At 40.6% G+C, this 25,173-nt stretch overlaps 1 long non-coding RNA gene across 2 annotated transcripts in view; it reads left to right on the forward strand.

The window, feature by feature from the left end:
* Positions 1-24,476, forward strand: part of LOC122446842 — a 29,293-nt gene extending 4,817 nt beyond the window's left edge. For both annotated transcript variants that reach the window (XR_006271005.1, XR_006271006.1), the window contains exons 3-4: positions 14,845-14,899; positions 24,419-24,476. This is a non-coding gene — a long non-coding RNA (uncharacterized LOC122446842). The remainder of the gene's footprint in view (positions 1-14,844; positions 14,900-24,418) is intronic.
* The last annotated feature ends 697 nt before the right edge of the window (positions 24,477-25,173 follow it).

The following is a 25,173-nucleotide window of genomic DNA, read 5'->3' on the forward strand; positions in this document are numbered from 1 at the left end:
TACTCTATTAAGTGTGCAATAATGGATTATGTCTGAAAAAACAATGTACATATCTTAATTTAAAAATGTTTTATTGCTAAAAAATACAAACCATCATCTGAGCCTTCATACTAGAAACATCAAAGATCACTGATCACAGATCACCATAACAAATACAATAATACTGAAAAAATAAAAAATGTTCTGAGAATTACCAAAATGTGTCCTAAAGACACAAAGTAAACAAATGCCACATGAAAAATGGCACCGATAGACTTGCTCACTGCAAGGTTGCCACAGGCCTTCAATTTGTAAAAGATGTAGTATATCTTCAAAGTGCAATAAGTGAGATATGCCTGGATATGTATAAAGAATCTGGTAAAGAATCTGCCTGCAATGCAGGAGATGCAGGAGACGCAGATTTGAACCCTGGGTTGGGAAGATCCCCTGGAGGAGGAAATGATAACCCACTCCAGTATTTTTGTCTGGAGAATTCCATGGACAGAGGAGCCTGGTGGGCTACAGTCCATGGGGTCTCAAAGAGTCAGACATAACTGAAGGAACTGAGCGTGCATGCACACGTGTGCTCAACGCACACGCACATACACACATCACAGCTATACTTTACACACAATACACGTGCTAGTTTATCTGTGACATTAAAATTTCATGGAGGAGGGCAATTAGGAAAAAAATGCAGAAAAAAATGCCTGAAAAGACTCCTTAAAGAAGAAATCATGAAAAATTGGCTGAGGAAACTTTAGTATAGAATCTTGGATTCCTCTGACATGGTGGTCTGCTCTGGTGGCAGGCCTGCTCAGCAGAAAAGTTTTAGTTTTCCATCTAAGATTGTATCAGTGAGATGTTGTTTGAGGTAGTTTTATGATCTCTTGGTAAAAATTCCATAAATGTGTTCTCTGTATTCCAGTATCTTATTTCTAGCTGCTTTAGGACATCTCTAACATGTCTAAAACCAAGTTATACTAAGAGGTGGTCCAGCAGACTGCACGTAAGAGGTGTACTCCAATATTCCTTTCTCCCTGAGCCTTCAAATTCTCTTATAGTAGTGCTCTTCAAGTGTAGGTCTTCCCTTGTGGCTCAGCTGGTAAAGGATCCACCTGCGATACGGGAGAGCTGGGTTTGATCCCTGGGTTGGGAAGATCCCCTGGAGAAGGGAAAGGCTACCCACTCCAATATTCTGACCTGGAGAATTCCATGGACTGTATAGTCTGTGGGGTTGCAAAGAGTTGGACAGGATTGAGTGACTTTCACTTTCACTCCAAGTGTAAGGAATAATAGGTTCTAGGTCCTTATGCCAGATGCAGTGGCATCACCCCTGAGCTTGTTAGATATGAAAATTCAAGGTTCCCCTCAACCTACTAGATCAGAATTTCTGGCTCTAGGGCCCAGGAAACTGTTTAACCAAATCTCCAGCTGATATTTCTGCATGTTAAAAATTAACAATCACTTTTTGACAGTATGCGAGAGAAATTTTGGCATCTCATAAACCCTCACATAGGGTGCTGTTTAATCCAAGCTTCAGTCGCTCAGTGTATCCGGCTCTTTGTTACCCATGTGTCTGACTGTTTGTTGGACTGTAGCCTATCAGGCTCCTCTGTCCATGGGGATTCTCCAGCCAAGACTACTGCAAGGGATTGCCATGCCTTCCTCCAGGGATCCCAACCCAGGGATCAAACCCAGGTTTCCCGCATTGCAGGTGGATTCTTTACTGTCTGAGCCACCAGGGAAGCCGAAGCTTTAGTTCATCAACTAGAAAATTATAAAGTGACTTCCACAAGCTTACATGTGTGTGCGTGCTAAGTAGCTTCTGTCATGTCCAACTCTTTGCGACCCCATGTTCTGTAGCTTGCCAGGTTCCTTGGGCCATGGAATTCTTCAGGCAAGAATACTAAAGGGGGTTGACATGCCTTCCTCCAGGGGATCTTCCCCACCCAGGGATTGAACCCACGTCTCCTGCATTGCAGGCAAATTCTTTACCACTGAGCCACCAGGGAAGACCTCACAAGCTCATAGTAACATAATTTAAATCCTGAATTCCAGGGAAGTACATCTATATTGATAATCAAACTATATATTTAATTTTCCTTAATACCCTTACATTCTACATCCTTACATGTTAGCCAGACTACTGATGATTCTAATCGGTGAGATCCTATAACTCTTTGGTATGTTAAAAAAAAAAAGCCTCAAGAAATCCTTCTCCATCTGGGCTATGTTGAAATCTGACCCTTATCTTGTATCTGGAGCCAGTAAGTGGTGGCATAGGTGATAAGGTTCTGCATCTCTTATGAGTAAAGTGCTTTAGGCGTAGCTGTTGAATTTTAGTTTTTTAAATGGAGCAAAGGCAAGGTTTCCTCATCGGGGGAGGGGCAGGCGTGTCTGTGTGTGTGTGTGTGTGTGTGTGTGTGTGTGTGTGTGTGTGTGTGTGTGTGTGTGTGTGTGTGTGTGTGTGTGTGTGTGTGTGTGTGTGTGTGTGTGTGTGTGTGTGTGTGTGTGTGTGTGTGACTACTGCTGCCAGGAAAGAATATTAAGGGACACTTGGGGGTTCAAAATTCTCAACCTCATTAGGATCTGCCCAAATGTTGCCACACCATTCTCTCTGCACCGATGCCCTCATCTTAGTGTGAGAGATTTGGCAGATTTTCCTAGATAACTCATGCTGAAACTTTATGATCCTTCCAATCAGGCCCCAAGTTTGATTCTCAACTACATCTGTTCTGTGATCACAGGAGATAAGAGATTGTTGTCATAGTGGTGTTTTTTTTTTTAATATTAAATTTTTAAAAAATTAATTATTTTTTGGCCACACTGTGCAGCTTTCTCATACTCATACTCATACATTCATGGGGTTCTCAAGGCAAGAATACTGAAGTGGTTTGCCATTCCCTTCTCCAGTGGACCACATTCTGTCAGACCTCTCCACCATGACCCGACCGTCTTGGGTGGCCCCACACGGCATGGCTTAGTTTCATTGAGTTTGACAAGACTGTGGTTCTGTGATCAAGTTGGCTAGTTTTCTGTGATTATGGTTCTAGTGTGTCTGCCCTCTGATGCCCTCTTGCAACACCTACCGTCTTACTTGGGTTTCTCTTACCTTGGACGTATCAAGGGAACATTTCATGCAAAAATGGGCTCAATAAAGGACAGAAATGGTATGGACCTAAGAGAAGCAGAAGATATTAAGAAGAGATGGCAAGAATACACAGAAGAACTGTACAGAAAGGATCTTCATGACCCAGATAATCACAGTGGTGTGATCACTCACCTAGAGCCAGACATCCTGGAATGTGAAGTCAAGTGGGCCTTAGAAAGCATCACTACAAACAAAGCTATGGAGGTGATGGAATTCCAGTTGAGCTATTTCAAATCCTGAAAGATGATGCTGTGAAAGTGCTGCACTCAGTATGCCAACAAATTTGGAAAACTCAGTAGTGGCCAAGGACTGGTAAAGGTCTATTTTCATTCCAATCCCTAAGAAAGGCAGTCCCAAAGAATGCTCAAACTACCGCACAATTGCACTCATCTCACACGCTAGTGAAAAAAAAAATGCTCAAAATTCTCCAAGCCAGGCTTCAGCAATACGTGAACCAAGAACTTCCAGATGTTCAAGCTGGTTTTAGAAAAGGCAGAGGAACCAGAGATCAAATTGCCAATATCTGCTGGATCATGGAAAAAGCAAGAGAGTTCCAGAAAAACATCTATTTGTGCTTCATTGACTATTCCAAAGCCTTTGACTGTGTGGATCACAACAAAATGGAAAATTCTTCAAGAGATGGGAATACCAGACCACCTGACCTGCCTCTTGAGAAACCTGTATGCAAGTCAGGAAGCAACAGTTAGAACTGGACATGGAACAACAGGCTGGTTCCAAATAGGAAAAGGAGTACGTCAAGGCTGTATATTGTCAACTCTGCTTGTTTAACTTATATACAGAGTACATCATGAGAAACGTTGGGCTGGAAGAAGCACAAGCTGGAATTAAGATTGCTGGGAGAAATACCAATAACCTCAGATATGCAGATGACACCACCCTTATGGCAGAAAGTGAAGAGGAACTAAAAAGCCTCCTGATGAAAGTGAAACAAGAGAGTGAAAAGGTTGGCTTAAAGCTCAACATTCAGAAAACTAAGATCATGGCATCTGGTCCCAACACCTCATGGGAAATAGATGGGAAGACGGTGGAAACAGTGGCTGACTTTATTTTGGGGGGCTCCAAAATCACTGCAGATGGTGACTGCAGCCATGAAATTAAGATGCTTACTCCTTGGAAGGAAAGTTATGACCAACCTGGATAGCATATTAAAAAGCAGAGACATTACTTTGCCAACAAAGGTCCGTCTGGTCAAGGCTATGGTTTTTCCAATGGTCATGTATGGATGTGAGAGTTGGACTGTGAAGAAAGCTGAGTGCTGAAGAATTGATGCTTTTGAACTGTGGTGTTGGAGAAGACTGTTGAGAGTCCCTTGGACTGCAAGGAGATCCAACCAGTTCATCCTGAAGGAGGTGAGTCCTGGGTGTTCATTGGAAGGACTGATGCTGAAGCTGAAACTCCAATACTTTGGCCACCTCATGTGAAGAGTTGACTCATTGGAAAAGACCCTGATGCTTGGAGGGATTGGGGGCAGGAGGAGAAGGGGACGGCAGAGGATGAGATGGCTGGATGGCATCACCAACTCAATTGGCATGAGTTTGAGTAAACTCCTGGAGTTGGTGATGGACAGGGATGCCTGGCATGCTGCGATTCATGGGTCGCAAGGAGTCGGACACGACTGAGCAACTGAACTGAACTGAACTGTGCAGCTTTCAGGATCTTAGTTCTGTGACCAGGGTTAGAACCCATGTGCTCTGCAGTGGAAGCCCGGAGTCCCAACCACTCTACGGCCAGGGAAGTCCCACAGTGATATTTTGATTTATACCCATTATTTGAGTTTGGGTTTCAAAGTTTCAGTGGCGTCTTCCCTGCACAGGACAGTCAGAAACAGCCAGCTGGCCCCACATGTTTATAATGACCTCTGTTGCCTTAACAAATAAGTGCCATGTTTTTGTCTTAGCAACTAAATGCTACAACTCTCAACTCCCTTCCCTGGATCCATGCTGCACCCCTTTCTATACCAGTAATAATCTGAGTCATTGTGATGCCACCACATGTCTGAGAAAAAGGTTATCTGTGCTCTCATCAAATATGTGAGCCATTTCAGAATCCTGTTTTGAGAGCCTATATCTCAAAAGGATTATCTCCTGGGTACCACTGATTGTATTAGCTTCTCATAGAAAACAGATGGTACATTAAAAGGAGACAGTTGAAGAGTCTAATGAAGTCACTATTTGCAAATGTGTGTGCTATGAGAACACCCACATGGGAATAGTAGAGCATCTTAGAATTAGCAGCAATGAGAAGCTGTTACCACCTTGGGCCCAGAGGGACAAGGGGAGGAAACAGTGGATCCTGGCAAGAGTTTCAGGTGTAGGAAAGAGATCATCAAACAGGAGCCATGCATGACCATTATTAAACCTATGGCATGGCAGGATGGGAGCCATGGGGATAAATATCCCAACCTCCTACCCTCTAACCTGCTGGTGTCTCCCAGTTACTGAACTCAAGCCAGAGGAAGCTGCAACAATGCATCCCTGAGGTCAATCTTCCAGGGCCCATGGCAGTGTGGATGAGTGTTGAGAGTGGACTCAAGTTCCTCACTTGTTATAGGCAGAATTATGGTTTCCTTCTCCCCCAATCATAAGCTGAAGCTCTAACCATCAGTGTAACTGTGTTTGGAGATGGGCTTTTAAGGAGGTAAAGTTAGTGCTCGCTTAGGCAGCACATATACTAAAATAAGGAGGTGAAGTTAAATGAGGTGGTAAGTATAGGGCCTTAATCTGATAGGACTAATGTCCTTGTTAGAAGAGGAATAGACACCAGATAATCTCTTGTACTCTCTCCCTCACTCTCATCTGAGACACAGTGAGAAGTCAGCTGTCTACAAACCGGGAAGGGAGGTCTCACCAGACGCCAACCCTGATGGCACTTTGATCTTGGACTCTGAGCTCCCAGAACTGTGGGAAAATAAATTTCTGTTGATTAAGCCATCTGATCTGTGGCGTTTTGTTGTGGCAGTCCAAGCAGTCTTAAGACATGATTTATAAGATGAAGATTGGAATACACGGCCCATGGGGTTCCTAGAAGGAATAAATGATGTAGCATGTATGAGGTTTCTGAGCCGAGTAAATGCACAATAATTAATAACCCATTTAAAAATATTTTATTGCTTTATTTTGGCCACAGTGCTTGGTATGTGGGATCTTAGTTTCCTGACCAGATGTCAAATCCACACACCCTGCCTTGGAAGCACAGTGTCTTAACCACTTGACTGCCTGGAAAGTTCAATAATTCTTTATTATGTTTATTATTGGTATTAGAGTTAAGTAGTGAGTCTCATGATTTTTTTTTTAAGAAACCATTTTTTTTGAGCTTCAGTTCTCTTTCTTGAGGTGAACCGAATAGGCTTTCATACATTATATATACTATGTGGTTTGGGATACACTTTTTAATGTATAATGTAATCTGTTTTTGTTGGTATCTCACTCCCCTCCCCCACCTCTGTAGCCCTTTGGATTAGTGTCTTCTTTAGAAGTTTATAATGTCTTCTTTACTGGTTTATAACAGATGGTTCTGAGCTCATTACTATATAAATATAGATTATATATTTTTTTCCTGAGTGGATTACTTTTATCAGTCTCTGATGAAGTTCACCTGCCACATTTCAAAATGTTCTTGTCAAATAGCAAGCCCAACACTATTTTCATTTTTGTCTCCTATATTTTACATCATGCCTTGCTTGTCTTTTTAATACATAAATGCTTATGGGCAGAAAGCACTCATTTTATATCATTTTATATGTCAGTTTCAAGCATCAAACACACTGATAGTTTTGGGAAATATAACGAAAATCTTTTCAGGAAAAAAAAATTCATATCTTAGAACTTGATTTATTTAGATTTATAGGAATGGAAGGTGTACTTGTAATAAAGCATGATCATCCAGATATTTTATGATAGGACTAGGCCACATGATCAAAAACCTGAAAGTGAGGGGCCCACATGGATCTTTAAAGAAAAGATAGCAATAGTGCAATAGTTTGTTAGCTATTAGGATTATACTGTTTTAAAAATATACAGAAAGTAGGCTGAAAGAATAGTTTAATAATTGATAAAACTTATTGAATTCTACCATGGGCAGGCATTGCGAGTTGTTGGTCATTTTATATTTATTATATTGCTTTATTGACTATGCCAAAGCCTTTGACTGTGTGGACCACAACAAACTCTGGAAAATTCTTAAAGAGATGGGAATACAAGACCACCTGACCTGCCTCTTGAGAAATCTGTATGCAGGTCAGGAAGCAACAGTTAGAACTAGACATGGAACAACAGACTGGTTCCAAATAGGGAAAGGAGTATGTCAAGGCTGTATATGGTCACCCTGCTTATTTAACTTATATCTATTATAAGTTAACAGATATAAGTTTCCTGAGAAACGCTGGGCTGGATGAAGCACAAACTGGAATCAAGATTGCCGGGAGAAATATCAATAACCTCAGATATGCAGATGACACTGCCTTCATGGCAGAAATCGAAGAAGAACTAAAGAGCCTCTTGATGAAAGTGAAAGAGGAGAGTGAAAAAGTTGGCTTAAAACAACATTCAGAAAATGAAGATCATGGCACTTGGTCCCATCACTTCATGGGCAAATAAATGGGGAAACAGTGACAGACTTTATTTTTTTGGGCTCCAAAATCACTGCAGATGGTGACTTCAGCCATGAAATTAAAAGATTCTTGCTCCTTGGAAGAATATCTATGACCAACCTAGACAGCATATTAAAAAGCAGAGACATTACTTTGCCATCAAAGGTCTGTCTAGTTAAAGCTATGGTTTTTCCAGTAGTCATGTATGGATGTGATAGTTGGACTATAAAGAAAGCTGAGCACCCAAGAATTGATGCTTTTGAACTGTGGTGTTGGAGAAGACTCTTGAGAGTCCCTCGGAGTGCAAGGAGATCCAACCAGTCAATTCTAAAGGAAATCAGTCCTGATTATTCATTGTAAGGACTGATGCTGAAGCTGAAATTCCAATATTTTGGCCACTGGATGCGAAGAGCTGACTCATTTGAAAAGACCCTGATGCTGGGAAAGATTGAAGGTGGGAGGAGAAGGGACGACAGAGGCTGAGATGGTTGGATGGCATCACTGACTCAATGGACATGAGTTTGAGTAAACTCCAGGTGTTAGCGATGGACAGGGAGGCCTGGCGTGCTGCAAGTCCATGGGGTCACAAAGAGTTGGACATGGCTGAGTGACTGAACAAAATTGAACTGAAGGCTTACTAGAAAGTCTCAGAGGCTTGACCTTGCCCTATACCCTGTTACCCACCCCACCGGCTCCCCCAACTTGAGAATCTAAATCTCTTGATTGGATTTGACCCAGGATGGGACTTTTTCAGGTGAGTGTGTGGGTGGTCAAAAAGGGCAAACAAATTAAGGGTTTTCAAGGTAGGGATTACGATGATGGGCCATTATAATCCATGCATCTTGGCTGGGTCAGATGAATGTGGGAAAGATGAAAGAAACTAAAAACCTGCTACTGTTAATGGGTTGGAAGTTTTAGAATTTGCATTATTTCTAGAGTTGGTGATTTCAATGAAATGAGGTTGTAGTGAAAAAAAAAAAAAGGAGTATTTGAAATTCAGAGTTTGGAGCAAGTGTGGTTAATGGTAATGGCAAGGTCATGAGTATGACCATGAGATAAGTGACTGATGTATGGTAGAAGAAAAGACAATTATTAGCGATGAAGAGCTGAGAGGTCCAGGTATTGGACAGATCTTCCAATGGATGCTGATGCACTGAGAACGGTGACAGGACTAGAGGTGGAAGGGAGGGTGGGTGTGTAAATGCAATATTGGCCCCCTAAACATGCCCATGTTCTAATCTCTGGACCCTATGTTTTCTTATGTGGCAAAAGGGACTTTGTATATATGTTTGGGTTAAGGATCTTCAGATGGGGAGTTTACCCTGGATTATGAGGTTAAGGGGAAATTTAGTCACAAGGATCATTATAAGAGTGAGGCAACAGGATTAGAGTCAGGGAAGGAGATGTAATGACAGAGGTTGGAGTGGGGGTTATGGCCCAAGGAATGTGGGCAGCCTCTCAGAGCTAGAAAAGGCACAGAAATAGATACTTCCCTTCTGGAAGCCCTACAGTCCATGGAATTCTCCAGGCCAGAATCCTGGAGTGGGTAGCCTTTCCCTTCTCCAGGGGATCTTCCCAACCCAGGGACTGAACCCAGGTTTCCCGTGTTGCGGGTAGATTCTTTACCAGCTGAGCCACAAGGGAAGCACAAGAATACTGGAGTGAGTAGTCTATCCCTTCTCCAGTGGATCTTTCTGACCCAGGAATTGAACCAGGGTCTCCTGCATTGTAGGTGGATTCTTTACCACCTGAGCTATCAGGGAAGCAAGAATATGGAGAATATTACAGTTCATGGAATTCTCCAGGCCAGAATACTGAAGTGGGTATCCTTTCCCGTCTCCAGGGAATCTTCCCAAACTGGGGATTGGACCCAGGTCTCCCACATTGCAGGCAGATTCTTTGCCAACTGAGCCACAAGGGAAGCACAAGAAGGAATGCGGCCCTTTATGAGATCATTTTAGATTCCACAACTGAAATATAACAAATTTGTATTGTTTTAAGCCAATAAGTTTGTGGCAATCTGTTACAGGGGCCATAGGAAATTAACACAGCAGGTACTAGAGTCATTAATGAATTAGGGAGAGGGATGGTAGTGGTTAGGAGAGGAGGTGGTAAAGGACAGAATTAAGAGGGTAACACCTGATACATAGATTCGAATGTTGCTGAGGTTTTAGATGGAGGAAGGAATTTTACAGGTGATGTATCATGAGGTCTAGGGTTTATGATGGCAGGTTTAGAAAACAGGATCAGATTAGGAAGGATCCAGATCACTATAGGGATATGTTGATGAAGAACCTGGAGATTTGGGGTTTCTGTGGCACCTGGATAAACAAGAAGGAGAGGGAAGAGTCCAGAGGTCTCTTGTCTCAAGGTAGTTTCATTTATTTATTCAAGACATATTTATTCTGAGGAGCATCTGTTATGGGCAAGAATGATTTGTTGACCCACAGGCAAGTTAGTGCAACCTCCTGGGGACTCCTGGGGACTGTTCTTCTGAATGCCAGAAATTTGAGTTGCTCTAAAAGGTTCCTTTCTCTCTTCTATGGGCAAAGTGATATGGCAGTCTGGATGGCGGAGGGGAGATGAGAAGGAAAGAACATTGATGGCAGTGATGTCTTATTTGGAATAGGAAGGTTGGGACTTTCATTTTCCCTGGTGGCTTGACAGGCCAGAGAAGAGAAAGCCACCTAAAATGAAAGAAGAATCAGACTGGCATCAGATTTCTTACGCACAACATCAGATACTAGGAGTCAGTGGAGCAATGCCTTTAAAGCTTTAAAGAAAAAGGACTTAGGACCTGGAGCTTTGTACTAAGCAAGAACACAAATTGAGTGTGAGTGTGGGTGAGACTTTGCTCTGGGGTAGATTCCTTGCCTTTTCCTCTGCCATGCAGGGGAGTTGTTCCAGAGACTGGCTCCCAGGCTTCTGTTTCACTGGCTTCTGGGTGAGTTCAACCAGCAAGAGCACAAGAAGAATGAAGAAACTAGGTTTCAATTCCTCCCAACCCCTCCCACCCCTACCCCTTCAGAGGAATCTGATCTTTGCTGTGTGTTCTCGGTGACTCCAGCTCCTGGATGATCTGGCCCAAGGCTGGCACCTGCAAACACCACCTCTTGCTTTGTCCCTCCAGCCTAAGGATGACTGTGAATGTCTACTCTCTGTAATAATTGGGTTGCCTTTCTCCTTGCTTGGTCTCACAGTTCTTCCATTATTTATGTTACCAATTGTTGCCATTAAATTTCCTGTTTAAATGCTTATAATTGTTTAACTTTTCCTGTTAGGAATTTGAGTGATATAATAGCAAGATAAAGTTATTTTTTGGAAATTCATGGATTCAGAAAGTTTTATCTCTGGCATAATCCTTCTTAGGAAGTTTTATGATGATAAAAAGCAAGGGAAGAATTCAAGAAAGAGGCTGGATCCACTCCAAGAGGACAAGAGGGAACAGTAGATCCAATTCTAGAGAGCAGTGAAGGAAAATCCAGGATGAGAACTATGCCACAGGCCTATAGCACAAACACCGCACCTTGAAGCAGAAGTTCAGAGGCCTCCAAAAAAGGCCATTTAAAACCTCTCCCCAAAATAAAATCTATGTAAGGCCACAAGCTGTTGTGATCCAAACTTGAAGCAAAATAAAATACGCAATGATTTTAAGCATAATTGATAGAATATAAGAAAACTCATTTCACCTTGATGCAAGGAGCATTCTTCCTGCTATGGCCTGAGGCTGTGACATTGGACTTGTAAAGAAAGGGTATATAATCATAGCATTCTGTTTGGCTTTGCAGTAGAAAATATTGAGTCATGTTAATGTAAATGCTGTTTATTGCTTTTTTAGCTCTTAAAGTCAACCTAAATACAAAGACTAGAGAACTCAATTGTGGTTGCAGCAGAGAATGTAAATGTTAACAACCTTGGTACTATAAGCAAAAGTGCAGTTGCAAGAGGTCAAGGGAAGAAAATTGAAGGGAAGTATGAGGCATTAATATTCTTACTTTGTGAATGAAAGAATTCTGAAATTGATAGAATAAGTAGAGAATGACTATATAATTTAAAATAATTAAGAAAACCAATAGTAGACTTATGAGCAGAATTGTAATTGTCAGATGTTATGAGATGGAGGATTAGCATACCTGGTTTCTATAAATACTTCCTCCAGTTGTCAGCTCAAGAGAGAGGCTGTTCTGGGGTTGGGGGCTGGGAGCAGGGATGATAGGGGTAGATTGGGGCAGGCTATGTTGCTTTCCACCCTCAGCTCTCTTTTATTCTTTAATTTGTGTCCATGAGGTTTTAAAACATGTTGGAATGAAAAAGAAGGGCTTCCCAGGTGTTGCTAGTGGTAAAGAACCTGCCTGCGAATGCAGGAGACATAAGAGACACAGGTTTGATCCCTAGGTGGAGAAGATTCTCTGGAGGACGGCATGGCAGTCTACTCCAGTATTTTTGCCGGGAGAATCCCGTGGACAAAGGAGCTTGGTGGGCTGCAGTCCATAGGGTTGCAAAAAGTCGTACATGACTGAAGTGACTTAGCACACACACATCCATGAAAGAGAAAAAAGTTAACAGCATTTATCTCTGGGAAGTAAAATTGTATTTCCTCCCTTCTTTTTGCTTTATCCTTTGAGTTATATATATGATTTCTATTTACTTTTCTATGGAAGCAGTTGTTTACTTAAAAAAAAAAACACAAAAGCAAGTGTTCCACTTTTCTTCATCCTGGGGAGAATTAAGCCCAAACTTCTTATTACCAAGAGCCAATAGTGAGTGGTAGTTCTGAGCATGGTTGAAATCTTACTGGCTATGTGATCTCAATCACGTTATATGACCTTTATACTTCAGTTTCTTACCTGTGAAGTTGAGATATTAAATATAGGACCCACCTCTTCATGACTGTTCTGAGGATGACATGAGTTAATCTACAGAAAACTTGTGGACTGGAACCTGGCATCCTGCAGACACTATACAAGTGTTTTCTATTATATTTTATTACTTTGCTGTCACAGATTCTTTATGATCTGACTCCCTGATACCCTTCCAAATGTGTCTCCCTTTCTACTTTCCTTTTGAACTGTTTGCTACTCTTCATTTCCAATCAAACTTTTCTTCAAAGTCCAGCTCATGCACCACTTTTCTATCTAACTTTATCTGATCTTTCAGCTAGAAGTACCTCCTCTGCAAACCGCAGTTTTCATCTGTGTTGTGAATAATTTTACAGTATTGAATACTTCCTATGCTGTATTCCGTTATTTCTGTACATATGTATATATTTTTCCAGTTGGGTTGGATGCTTCTGGAGGACAGAGTATTTTATTTTCAAGTATCTGGCAGAAAGTAGATGTTTCCAAAAATGTTGTTTTGAATGTATTTTAATGAGTCAGAGAAGAAAAGGATGAGCAATGTGATATCTTAGTTAAAATAAAAAGCTCAATGCTTTGCCTCTGTTGTAGAGTTGTGCTTGTTTCAATTTTTGCTTTTCTTTTGTAATAGGCTAGGGTAAGACTCAGAAACAGCCTTGATAATAAACCACATTTTCCATTTCTAACAACCCTTTAGTAGCTCCATGCTGAAGCTTATTAGAGTAAGGCCTTTTTGTTTACTGCACAAAGACCACTGTTTTTCACTAAAATGCTGACTCATTCCTTTATGATCTTTGATCTGGTTCAGTTTTTGCAGAAACAGCCTGTTTGCCATCAGCACAATTTTTCACTTTTGTTTCCATAGGTGGCGCTAGCTGTGTGTGTTAAAGCCACAAACTGGGGTGAAAATTAATCTTGTTCAGAAATAACTGAATGTCCATTTGCTTTTCATTCTTTCTCCCAAGCTTCTTGCTTCTTTGTATTTATTTACTCTTAGAGAATTTCCATAAGCAATGTTCTGGAGATGCTGCTCTCAGACAGGTCGTTAAAACCAGATCCATTAATCAGGTTGGGGTCATCTTCAACACCTTTGGGTAATTCAGGTTTTAAGGAAAACATTAATAATAAAAAAAACTTAAGTTATTTATAGTGATATTCTGAATCTATTATGCTATAGCATTAATTTAAGCAAATCGTGTACTTAATCATGCCTAGCTAAATACAGAATGCTAATTTATTAGCATTAATGGAAATATTCCTAGCATTTTGTACTTGATAATATTTTTATGCCTAACCTCCCTGCAGCCTTTTTATTACACCCATAAGTAATAATGCTGACACTTCTCTTTTCAATATTCTTTTTATATTATGAATGTGAGCATTTGATGTTATTATGCTGAAAGCAATATTTTCTGTTTGAAAAATAATTTACAGCAAGGATTTAAAGGTGAGCATCTTGTGCTTTGGCCCATGATTCTAAGGTCTGAAGAAATCTAGCAGTGAGCTCATTGAGATTGAGTTAATAAGAGTCACACACACACATATGTGCATGAACACATTGTCTGTGTGTAAGTTGACTATACTAGCTTAATGAGAGAGGAGCAATATCAGGAAAATCACAATGAATTCATGGAGGGAAGTGTAGCCAATCTTTAGGGCACTAATTGCAGGAGAAGGTGAATAACATTTTTGTAGGCAAGGATGTCTTCATGGGCCTGTGATCTATACAGTCACGCAGAGCTATGTACTTAGAAAAATCCAGTGCTTGGTTTAATGTTCTGCTATTACTCTCTAGAAAACATTAAAAAATTATTAAGAACTGCATCTTGCCTTGGACCTCCCACATCACATATGTGGTCCTGTTTTTAGGCTTAATAGCTTTAAAAACAGTTGCAGGGCTAGAGAGGAGAATTTGTAATAGGCGTCATAAACCTGTGTGACTAGCTTCACGGCTTTGAGAGTGAATGAAATGGCGAATCAACGAGATTCCCTGGAAATAGCCCCAGCACGGGTCATTGTTAATGGGCTATGGGGGAGCTGTCTCTGTGGAGCTGTAAACAGATGGCAGCTGAAAACTCTGTGACTAGCCTTCCTTACCCAGATTTCAAAACATGCAGTCAGCATTCTCATGCTGAGAACTTTTTAAAATTAGGAATTTTCGATACTGTTCCAGAAATATTCTTATCACCTCTCATTGCATTCATTTCCTGAATGGATGTCTGAAATTTTTTTTTTTTTTCTGGTAGGTAGAACATGTTTCCTTGCCAGTCTTGCTAAGGAAGACAAAAAGAGAAGACAGAAGTAAGTCACCTACATATTTAGTCTAGCGCAATGGTGACACACCTATTATTGCATTAGTAAATAGGGTGGTTTTGAACTTTGAAACTGAAACTCATAACTATATTGCTGATATCCTTTTGCAGAGAGAGATGGCTTTTATCAGCTGTTCACTTGCTTATGCAGAAAATAAATAAATCTGTGCTTAATACAATTTCTCCTCGGAGTGAGCTTGCACTGAAGTTTTAAAAATTAAATTCTGGGGGGGAAATCTGAGAATACCATGGCTTTGCCTCCTGCTCTGCATTCTAGATGCCTTTCTCCTTACACTGCAAAGGGTTTCAGGGGCTTATTTATTGCAGCTGCTTATATTTATATTATGGTGTCTAGTTAATAAGAGCATCTTCTCTGTTCTAGCCTTTACAGTACACATTTCAGCAGGGACAAATGGAGGGAGCACCCTAAAATAATGTTTAGATTCAAATTCTTTTTTATGTAGAAGAATTTATGTTCAGCATGTATTCATTCATTCATTCTCCACTTGCCATTTATTCTTGGTTCTTGATTTAGAAATGAATATGAATTTGAAGCTTGCAGGTTTACTCTGGACAGAGACTAATGTTGAGGCCATTGACACTTGGAGCTAAAGAGATTTTAACATTCTTTAGCATGACCCTTTCAGAGGAAGAAAAGAATTTGTTTAAAGCTGTAAGTTTATTAGTGTCCACCTGAAATTTTCAAGGAAGGAAGTCATCACATGTGACAGAAGTATCAAGTTTCTGGGCTTTCCTGCTGTCTCAGTGGTAAAGAATCGGCCTACCAATGTAGGAGACATGCGTTCGATCCCTGGTCCAGGAGGATCTCAACATGCCCCAGAGCAACTAAGCCTGTGCACCACAGCTGTTGAGTTTGTGTTCTAGAGCCCAGGAACTGCAACTGCTGAAGCCTGTGCGCTGCAGCGAGAGGCCACTGCAGTGAGAAGCCCGTGCACCACAATGAAGAGAGTCCCCTGCTAGATACAACTAGAGAAAAGTCTGCACAGCCACGGAGGCACACACAGCCAAAAATAAATAATCACATAAAATTATTTTTTAAAAAAGTACTATCAAGTTCCCTATAGCAGAGAGGAGCCAAACAGTTTTCACCTTTGCCATAAAATTTGAATTATTAAGATAGTGGGGATAGCTGTCGCTAGTATGTGAGTACCTAAGAGTCAGCACCTCTGAGTGGTAGAGTTGGGCTTTTTGTTCAAAAGTCCTTAATGACACCCACACTGAGGAATCAGATTTCTGAAGAATTTTACCACAGAGCAGTTCTTTATCTTCCCATTTCTGCAAGACATTTTCATATTTATTATACATTTTAAAAAATTTGCAATCAGAAAAGGCAGCTTGGAAAAAGTGTCAACTATAGTTAATTTCAGGTGTAAGTTAACAAACATCTGAAATAAAAACTAGGGTTAATATTTTCTTCCTAATTTAGTGTTTTATAAATATAAGATATAATGCTGTTCCTATAGTAAAGCAATTTATTTGAAAGTTTTATAGTCTCATTTTTATAGTCTTCCATTTTCCAGGGAACTATGGAAATATTTGAGAGCTGTCAGGTAAAATCAACATTTCTATAGAAATACATGCTAAAAGTTTATCCTTTTCAATAAAAGAACTTAGCAAAGTACTCAGATCCCTTTGATTTTCTTTGTCCCCTCTTTGGTTCTCTTTGACAAATTTCTAGGTCCAGGAGGAATATTCTGGTTTAATCTTTTTCCTAGAAAGGATGCTGCCTAGAGCAGGGACTTCCAATGAATGACCAAGGTTATCCTAGAGACTTGTAAAAAGTAAATACCCAGCAAAACGACAACAAAACTATGATATACATGACAATATGATTCCATTCATATAAAACTCTAGAAAATGTTGACTGCTCCAAAGTGACAGAAAGCCAATCAGTGGTTGCCTGGAGAGGGTGGAGGCACGGAGAGGCAAGAGGAAGGGATTACAGCAAAGGAGCCTAAAGAAACTTCTTGAGTACCACCTATATTTTTGTCTTGACTATGGTGATGGTTTCATGTATGTCCATACATCAAAAATTTCCAAATTGTACACTTTAAATATTGTGAAGTTTCTGTACATCAATCATACTTCAAAATGTATGCAATTTTTTGGTGTCAATTATACCACACACAAAAAAGCAAGTGCTCTACAGACTAAATATAAGAAAAACAAAACAACCCATAATCCCAGTGGTCAGAGATAAACACTGTTTTGTTTTTGTTTTTTTTTAGCTGCTCCACCTGGGACATGGGATCTTAGTTCCCCAGCCAGGGATTGAAAGCACAGAGTCTTAACTACTGGATCACCAGGAAAGTCCCTGTAAACACTGTTAATGCAACAGTTATGTACTTCTAGAACCTTTTCTATGAATGTAATCACTGCTGGTGTATCCATCTATCTCTTTCAAGGATCTATAATATTTTCCTGTTCCACCTATATAGGTATATATATACCTATATATGTAGGTAGATATAGGTATATACCTATATATATAGGTAGATATAGGTATATATGTATATACCTATATAGGGATACATATATACATAGGACATATATATATATATATATATATATATATATATATATATAATTTGTATATATGGAGAGTGAAAAAGTTGGCTTAAAGCTCAACATTCAGCAAACTAAGATCATGCCATCTGGTCCCATCACTTCATGGCAAATAGATGGGGAAACAACGGAAACAGTGACAGACTATTTTTGGGGGCTTCAAAATCACTGCAGATGGTGACTGCAGCCATGAAATTAAAGGAGCTTTTGCTCCTTGGAAGAAAAGCTATGACCAACCAAGATACCATATTAAAAAGCAGAGACATTACTTTGCCAACAAAGGTACGTCTAGTCAAAGCTATGGTTTTTCCAGCAGTCATGTATGGATGTGAGTGTTGGACTGTAAGGAAAGCTGAATGTCAAAGAATTGATGCTTTTGAACTGTGGTGTTGGAGAAGACTCTTGAGAGTCCCTTGGATGGCAAGGAGATCCAACCAGTCAATCCTGAAGGAAATCAGTCCTGAATTACTCATTGTAAGGACTGATGCTGAAGCTGAAACTCCAATACTTTGGCCACCTGATGCAAAGAACTGACTCACTGGAAAAGACCCTGATGCTGGGAAAGATTGAAGGTAGGAGGAGAAGGGGGCGACAGAGGATGAGATGGCTGGATGGCATCACCTACTCAATGGACATGAGTTTGAGCAAGTTCCGGGAATTGGTGATGGACAGGGAAGCCTGGCATGTTGCAATCCAGGGGTCGCAAAGAGTCTAACATGACTGAGCCACTGAACTGACTGACTGATAATATATATATCTATAAGGTCAACTTGCTGCTTTTAGGAAAATGACTATTTTCGAGTGCTCTGCTGTCCTCTCCCTCAGAGAAGAGATGCGGTGTTTTTGAAAGTGAAAGTGTTAGTTGCTTCAGTCTGGTCCGACTCTTTGTGACTCCATGAACTGTAGTTCACCTGGCTCCTCTGTCCATGGAATTCTGTAGGCAAGAATACTGGAGTGGGTAGCCATTTCCTTCTCCAGGGGATCTTCCCGACCCAGAGATTGAACCTGGGTCTCCCGCCTTGGAGGCAGATTCTTTACTGAGAGATTTGTCGGGGGTGCCCAAATCTTCCCTTCATCCCTTCGCTGCTATGTTTGAAGTGTTTGCCCATGAATGTCAGCCTGCCTGGGAATTGCCAGTCTCCCACATCCATGTCTACAAATCTACCTCAGAACTTTGCACAACAGAAAAGTAACTGCTGTCTCGAAAGGTTGGCATCCTCAGACATGGCATTCTCAAGTTTTGAAAAGTGGTATTTACCTGATTGTGAACAGTTTCTAGAGTGGAGTACATCACTAGCCTTGGGCGTAGGTGCTGTGATTCACTCTCTCCAGGCAATTTTGTCTGGTTCTGCTGGGATTGCAGTGTGATCCACGGTGCTCTTCAGCACCCCAGGAAAAAAAGCTTTCAATGGCACTGCAGTCCTTTCTGACCCACAGTGATTGCTTGTCTGCTTCTGTGGCTTCTAGTAGCTCTTTCCCTCACTTGAATAAGTTTCCCCTTCTGCTACTTCAAGCTGATATTCCTTAAAAAAAAAAAAAAAATATATATATATATATATACACACACACATATATGTATGTATATGTATATATATGTATATGTATATATATATATAGGTTGGTTATCCTGTACCTCTGCAACCAAGAGAGAAAGGAAAAAGAGGGCGAGATTGAGAAATAGAGAATTTTCAGTTGCTGTCTTCATTTCTTTTATTTCAGAACCCTTTACTTACGGCCGGGCCCATCTGTCTGCACTCTCTGCTCTCTTTACTTTTTAGCTTTTAAAGTTCTCAGGAAAGGATTTTGGGACCCAAAAAGTCAATAAGACTCAAAGAATTGTCAACATGCTTATACACAGAAGCTAACCAATCTCAATAAACCTCAAATAAGCACGGCTAACACTTGTCTATAAAGAATAGCTGTTTCAACTGTTTGCCAAAGCATAGATCTGTGAGCCATTTTATTTGCCATCTTCACAGACACAGTATTATTAGTCATTCACCTACTGGGAATATTTTCCAAAAAATTACTCCCCCGTGGGAAATTATAAAAAATTTAGAACAGTACATTTTAACTACTGAATATTAATGCAACCTTTTCTAACTTACTAATAAAAGAATCAAATCCCTGTTTGTGAATATATTAAAAAGTTAGACCAGGCAGTTTATATGCATCAGTAGTTTTTTTCACTGTGACATTCATTTTCACTTTAGAATTTAGACAGGATTGTAATGGGACTGATAAAAGCAAAACTATACTCTTTGAAATATGTGTTAATTGTGCCCATTTTTGTCTTCATGACAATTGATTGCGGTGTTTGCCTTGGAGATGAATGACTTAAGAGTCCTCAGTTCCATGTGTGATGTACACCATTATAGGGTATTACTCCCATCAAAAGGTTCAGTTACGCTGGTGGTAAAATTAAAGTGATTACCTTGACTTAGTTATGATATGTGATATGTCACAACTTGGATGTCCCAGTGGAATTATATTGATTCAGTAAAGACTAGCAGTTTAGGAATCAGGAAACCTGGATTTTAGTCCCACATCCATTTATAATAAAATTGGGCAATTATCAGTGGGCCTCATGTGTTGGGTGTGTGAATGTATATGAATGTGTGTATGAGTGCGTAGATTTGTGTGTATGTTTATAAAAATGGTACAAAGTAAGACAGTTAGCATAGCTGAAATATTGGGTGTGTTAGGAGTAGTGGTAGAAGATAGAGGTTTGCAAGGAGATCAGATCATAAGGGACATTATATACCATGCTAAAGAAAATGAATTTTATTTTATAAGTGCTAGGGAAACACATTAAAAAGTTTTTTTTTTTAATTTGAAATAATTTGAGAGTTGCAAAGATAGTACAAAGTCCCATATGCTATTTACCTAGCTTCCGGTAATTTCAATGACTCATTTATCAAAACTGAGAGGAGCCTGTGGCTGTTTGCTCGGTACTTCTCTGCGGCCGAGGTGCGCGCCTGGTGCAGGGAGGGGCGTGTGTGCCACTCGGGCTGGGACCTGGGTGCGGTGGCTGCTGGTGGCGCTGACAGCGGCCGCAGCGCTGGTACTCTTGAGCCAGGTGGGCGCCGCCGACCGCCAGTGGGCCCGCTTCCTGTGCCGCCGCCCTCGGCGCTTCACCAGCTTTGAACAGGTGGCCCAGCTGAGTGCCATCGTTTGCGGCCTGATGGCCTCGCTTCTCTTTCTGCTAAAACAAACAAAACTGAGACATTTTCATTGGTACAATACTAATAACTAAATTATAGACTTCATTTAGATTTTTATCAGTTTTCCCACTAATTTTTTCCTTCTGTTCTAAGATCCAGTCCAGAATACCACATTGCATTGGACTGCCATGCGTCTTCAGTATTTTCTTATCTGTGATTGTTTTGCAGACTTTCTCTTTCCTGACCTTTGCACCTTCATATGTCTGCAATGTGCTGATCAGGTGTTTTGTAGCTGTCCCTCAATTCAGGTTTGTCTGAAGTTTTCTGAGGATTAGATTAAGGTTATGCTTTTTTGGCAAGAATAGTGCAGAAGTTGCCCTTCTAGGTGCCTCACAGCAGATGGTACTTGATGTTGATATGTTATTATCAGTGATTTCAGCGTCATTCATTTGGCTAAGGTGAAGTATGCCAGGTTCATCCACTGTGAAATAATTTTTTTCCTTTGTGATTGTTAAATATTTTGGGAGGACATTCTTTGACATAGTGCAAATGTCCTGCTTCTTAATTTTCTGCCCACTGATTTTGGCATTTATCCACGGAGCCATTATTATTGTAGTGTTTGAGTGGTGGTTTTCTATTTCCATTATTCCTGCTGCATTTATTAATAGGAACCTCCTGTAAAGAAGAGCCTTGGCATTATTTTGAGGAATGATTACCATGATGCTAATATGTGGATGATAAATTGGAAAGAAGAAAGACTGGAGGCAGGGAGACTACAAGTTAGGAGACTGTTAAAATAATTTAGGAAAGTTGACAAGAGCATGAACTGAGGCAAGTGCAATGCAAGTAGGCAATTAATATGAGACCTATTTCAGAGGCAGACTACTGTCTGAACATGATGACTTGTTAGATGTGAGCAAGGAAGGCAGGCAGGCATCAAGTATGGCAACAGGTTTCTTTCTTGGAGATAAGGAATATTGGAGGAATAGGTGATTTCGGAAGAAAAGAGCTAAGGTATATTTAAGTATGTACGTGCAGAGTGGAGGAACCTTTGTGAAACATCCACAGAGGGTTGTGTAGTAAGTTGGTCATACAGAAGGCTGGAATTTAGAAGGGAGGTCTGGCACAGAAATAAAGAGCTGAAAGTCATCAGTAGGTTGCTGGGAGTTAGAATCCGTGGAAATGCACAACATTGTCTAGGAAAAGAATGTGGAAATAGAAAAACCCTAGCAGGCTAAGGATCACCAATATAAAGATGGGAAGAAGGAAAGGAGCTCACACAGAGAATGAAATTGGGCACCTGAAACAGTAGGAGGAAAAGTAGCACAGTGGGAAAGTGCAGGCCGAGTGAGGAGAGGTCTCATGGAGGAAGGAATGCTTCGCCACCGTCCGGGTTACAGAGAAGTCAGGTAAGAAGAAGACTGAAACAACATGGCAGCTCTGAGTGCATTTCATCAGAGCAGTTTCAGCACAATGGTGAGAGATTAGTATTACATACTCTGCCCTTTTCACACTCATAAGTTATGACCGTAAGTATGTTTATTTTTTATTCTTTAGCACGGGCCATTCCCCTTATTTTTCTGAATGCTTTTTTTGGGGGAGGACGGGCTCACTGCTCAGCTTGTGGGATCTTTATTCCCTCACCAGGGATCAAACCCCAGGCCCTGGTAGTAAAAGTGCCAATTCCTAACCACTAGACTGCCAAGAAATCCCCTCTCTGGGTGCCTTACATTAAAATACACATACACATTCACACACACACACATTATTATCTGGTGGCATGCTAGATAATTCATCATTCCCCTGAATGGCTGTGCTTCACTTGACTGGCACAGAATTACCTACAAGCATTTCATTATTGTATCTCAATTCAGTGTGTTTGGATTGAGTATTTGGCCAAGGTCTCCATGTACTCAGTGGATGGGTCAATTTGCTTTGCTTGGCCAGGCTCCTGAGTGCCCCCCTGTCCCCAGCCTTATAAATGTGTCATCATCAGCTGAACAGAGAGCAAGGTGAAAGGAGAAAGGATGGTTCAGCTCAAATCTATCCCCACGAGGGAAAAAGCAATTCAAAACATATGCCCTGCTCACAGAGGAGCAAAAGCATTATCTTTGTATAACATTACTTCAACATAGAGGTCAAATTTTCCTCAGTAAACTCAATTACTTCCTGTATTCTCTCTGGAAAGAAAAATATTTGCCTCTAGAACAGCCTTCGAGCATGGGAAATTAACCCTGGAATATGAATCATTAAAGCTAAAAGTACAAGATATTCTGGAAGCTGAGTTTGGCCTTGTAGCTATTTATTAACATTTGTAAGAAACTTCTTTTGATTGTAAAAACAATGTAATAATATAACAGAAAGTCAAAAAGCAGAAAAGAGAACCACTGCTAATCTTATTAGCATAGTTACTATCCTTTTTGAGTATTTCTATATTTCTTCTATATGTGCTCATATTTTTGCATAATTACAATCATACAGATTATATATAGTTTTATCACTGGCGTTTTTGGTTGACTCAAGCATAGTTCTGAGTTGCTAAGTAGCCTTTATAATTATTCTTTTTAAATGATTGCATAATATTCCATGGAATATATAGGCCATAAGTTAATTAAATATTCCTCTACTATAGGACATTTAGTCTGTTTCTAATTTATCACTATCATAAGTAAGGCTGTATTGAAAAATATTGTATGTGTGACTTTATCCCTATGTTTTATATTGTGTTGTAGGTTATATTTTCAAAAGTGGGATTACTGAGTCACAGAGGATGAACATTTAAACTTCATATTTATTTCCATATTGCCTTTTAAAAGAGCTTACTGATTATGATAACACCAATTAAAGTTTGCTAAGTGGGTTGATGTTGTTGTTCAGTTGCTCAGTTGTGTCTGACTCTTTGCAACCCCATGGACCGCAGCACTCCAGGTTCCCCTGTCTTTCACAATCTCCCAGAATTTGCTCAAACTCCATTGAGTCCGTGATGCCATCCAACCACCTCATCCTCTGTTGCCCGCTTCTTCTCCTGCCCTCAATCTTTCCCAGCATCAGGTCTTTTCCAATGAGTTGGCTCTTCACATCAGGTGGCCAAAGTATTGGAGCTTCAGCTCCAGCATCAGTCCTTCCAATGAATAGTCAGGGTTGATTTCCTTTAGGATTGACTGGTTTGATCTCCCTGCAGTCCAAAGGACTCCCAAGAGCCTTCTCCAGCACCACAGTTCGAAAGCATCAATTCTTTGGTGCTTAACCTTCTTTCAGGTCCAGCTCTCACATCCATACATGACTACTGGAAAAACCATAGGTTTGATTATATGGTCCAAAAGGCTAGAGCAGGGTCAGGTAGAATGACTCTCCCATGTGGAAAGAGGTTGAAGGGCACTGAAAGTTCCATCTAGGGATTTGCTGACAGTAAAACTTAGTGAAGCTGAAATTCTGCTGTGAACTTCAAGTCAGAGGTAGAATTTTAAGTAGGAGAAATAAAAGGAAATAGGAAGTAAAAAAAAAAAAAAAGAAAAGGTCAAAAATCTGATGGACACTTAAAAGATTGAAGAAGCAGTGGGGCAGAAAAAGCCAAGAGGGCGGGGCGGCAGGGTAAAGTACAAGGTTTGAAGCCTGTATTGGTTGTGTATGTATCAACTCACAGGAAGTGTTTCAGACACACAACGACACTGGACTCAGCAATAATTAAAAGTCGATTTTTACTGTCTAATGGATACTTGGAGTTTTTAACGGACTCCCTCATTTCATCTTCATTACAGCATGAACTTCAGCCACATGATGTGAAGAATGGACTCCTTGGAAGAGATCCTGATGCTGGGAAAGATTGAAGGCAGGAGAAGAAGGGGATGATAGAGGATGAGATGGTTGGATGGCATTACTGATTCGATGGAAATGAGTTTGGACAGGAGTTGGTGATGGACAGGGAAGCCTGGCGTGCTGCAGTCCACGGGGCCACAGAGTCGGACGCGACTGAGCTCAGCTGGCTGAACAGCGTGAACAGGTGCTATGACTGCTCCCACTTTCAGGTGACGGTGGCAAGGCTGAGAGGTGAGCTGGCCAGTGACTGTCCTAAGCGGCACAGTGGTCAGCTGTCAGATGATCTAATGCTTTTTACTTCGCCCCACCATGCTATCCACTCTGCTGACGTTTCAAATTTTGTAAACACACTCTGGGTATTAATATACCTCATTCTTCTTTCAATTTATGTTTCTCTGGTTTCAAGTCATGCTCGATATTTGAATAAGACACTTGTAATATAAGAATTGGGAAGAGGGATTACTTCATACAGTAATAGTAATAATATTTATTTAACCATTTGATATTCCCACTGCTAGAAGGACATCAGCATTGTTTTATTTCACTTAAAAAAAATTTTTTTTTTTTGGCTGCATGCTATGGCATATGGGACCTCAGTTCACTGACCAGTTCACTTTAGATCACTGACCCTCTGCCCCCTGCATTGGAAGGTGGAGTCTTAACTTCTGGAACACCAGGGAGTTCCTTTATTTCACTT

This window comes from Cervus canadensis, chromosome 8 (assembly GCF_019320065.1).
Source record: "Cervus canadensis isolate Bull #8, Minnesota chromosome 8, ASM1932006v1, whole genome shotgun sequence".
Lineage (NCBI taxonomy): Eukaryota > Metazoa > Chordata > Mammalia > Artiodactyla > Cervidae > Cervus > Cervus canadensis.